Source organism: Pinus tabuliformis, chromosome 8 (assembly GCF_031772625.1).
Source record: "Pinus tabuliformis cultivar Carrire ecotype Pingquan chromosome 8, CPIR1, whole genome shotgun sequence".
Classification (NCBI taxonomy): Eukaryota; Viridiplantae; Streptophyta; class Pinopsida; order Pinales; family Pinaceae; genus Pinus; species Pinus tabuliformis.
Genome location: NC_142294.1, coordinates 317,715,296 through 317,718,056, shown reverse-complemented (window position 1 = coordinate 317,718,056; position 2,761 = coordinate 317,715,296).

The window sequence follows — 2,761 nt, the reverse complement described above, 5'->3', positions numbered from 1 at the left end:
AAGGTTTCTAAACTTTAAGATAAACCTCCATCCTTAAAATTATCCCTGATGGAAACCCAACACAATCCTACCTCAACTATAAGAACAACTTAACTATAACAACAACTTGAGAAAGTTATAACTACTACAACTAGACTATGCCTTCTTCACCTAAGAACTTCCTATAACTGATCTTAGGCTACTCATGTATAATTTCAACTTATCCAACTTAAAAAGTTACAAAGGCAAAGCTAGCATCCAACCGTGGTCATAAATTTAAACAACTAAGCAAAAAATTTTACATCTTGATGTGCCATAACATCTGGTACGCCTAATAATATGTTGGCACTATGTTATATGTGTTAGAATCCCTTGCATTTCTCCGCATGCTTTGGCACTCCCTAACACTACCTAACACTTAGCACACCTCGTACTCACTAGCTAACACTCTATGTGACACTCTTATTCATTCATTTCATGCACTTGAAATTACTTCTCCCTTTTGTTTCCCTGGAACTTGGCCCTAAGACTCCCTAGCATGTGTTGGCGCCACACCCTAGTTCCCGGAACTTCTTGGCATGCCTTAGAACTTGGCATGTCTTGGCATGCCTAAAATTCATTGGAACTACCTAGCATGTGTTAGTACTTCCTGGAATTACCTGGAACACCTTGGCACTCCCTAGCTGTCATTCCCTCATAGATAGCCTTACTTTTTTTGCAACTTGGGAACCTAACCAAGTCATTGACAAAACAATGTTGTGTCCAACCCAAATTATCCCTTTATCTAAAACTACTTTGTATGCACCTTATCACAACCACAGGCTTACCTCCTTCAAGTCCTATTCTTAACTTATCGTAACACACTTCGTCCTTGGGCCACTTGGAATTCGCTGACACTCCTTGGCACATTGCACTCTTATTTGTTCATTTCCAAGCATTTTGACTTAGTTCTCCCTTGTGATGCCTTGGCACTGGCTAATATACCTTTTAACTATTTCCTTAGCAGACGTGGAACTCACTGAAAATTCATTTCCATGCAATTTAAATGAGTTCTCCCTTTTGTTTCCCTGGCACTTGGTCCTCACACTCCCTAGCATGCATGGATAAAATATTTAAAATTTTTTCCCATATCCAACTATCTATGGTTTGGTTTTTGACTAACTAAAAATCTGATAATTTAAGAGCTAATCATGAGATATGATATAAAAATCCTCAAACTTCATTATTCAAATACATTTGAGTTCAACCATGGCATGTTGGAGGTCCACCAAGTCGAATTTCAAAAAGTTCTAGAACCTTATTAGCAATTATGTCCTAGCAAAATTACGAAAGATGGGTCTCAAACTTCCCCCTATAAATCCAAGACAGTAACTAATGTGTAACAAATGAGAGAGGCTTTGGTTTCTGGGTATGTTATGAACAAAAACCTCCTTCCATTTTCAAAAATACTTTCCCATTTCTTCAGAATCCAATCTTGAAGTTGGTCACACAGAAACACAACAAATACTGGTAGAAGCACAACAAATAGTTGACTTGAAATTTTGATGACTTGAATGAGGTTTTGAGTGTTGCTGAATAACTTTGATGAAAACTGGATATATCCACTACACCCAGGATCCTTTAAACCATGCAAAAAAATTATTTTAGTCTCCTCAAACTTGATTCCAAAATTGACTATCCAAAAGCGCAGAAAAATAGACAACAAGGAAGACAAACTCATATCTCTTTAACCATGAAACTTGTGAAAAAAACTAAAGGCGATTATTGTGCTTGTTTTGATGGTGAAAAAAAAGCTCCTTTGGTTTTCCAAAATTCATCACCATTGGGTCATAATTAGCTTTTGCAAATGATGATAAAAACAAAGTCAAAAGTGCAGCAACACTCCTGTAGAAATTGTATTTTAGGCATATCTCCCAAACGGTAAATCCAAATGGGCGGAATTTGTTATAGAAAGTTAATATCATCATAATTCACCTCTACAAAAATGTCAGCCCAATTAGACCCACAAATATCTAGAAAATACCAAAATTGTTGTAGATGATGATGGTTCATTTCTTGAAAATCATGCATCATTTTTAGCAGAAATTGAGTGGTTACTTTCATTTCATCCTCATTCATCTCCTGTAATAGTTTCATGGCAAACAGGTGTGAGGTTTAGGAGATATGATGAGAACATGGTGACTAGGTAAAAGTGTATCGCAAAAGAGCAACAACTTAAGGGAAGGGAATGAGAGGGAAGGGAGGTAGGAAAAATTATGGGAAAATTATGGGGGATAGGTATGGGTGTTAGGAAAAGACTAGAAGTGGAATTTATCAAAAATAGTGAGAAAAAGTGGGGAAAAGGTCAAAACACAGACCTAGGGTAAACGTGTAGCATACTTCTAGGGTTTTTGGTAAAATAAGGAAATGAAAGGATTTTTATTAGGGGAATGATTGAGAAAGGTCAGTGAAGGATGATGAAGGAGGTATAAGCTTAAAACAAAGGCCTTTGAATCCTGAACGAAGCTATGAATCTTAGGCTACTAATGTCTAATTTCAATTTATCCAACTTAACAAGTTACGAAGACAAGGCTAACATCCAACTGTGGTCATAAACTTAGACAAATAAGCAAAAAATTTTACGTCTTGATGCCATAACATTTGGCATGCATAATAATCCCTTGGCACCATGTAGCATGTGTTAGTATCCACTGCATTTCTTGTCATGCTCTAGCACTCCCTAGCACTCCTTAACACTTAGCACACCTCGTACTCTCTAGCTAAGACTCTATGTCACACTCTT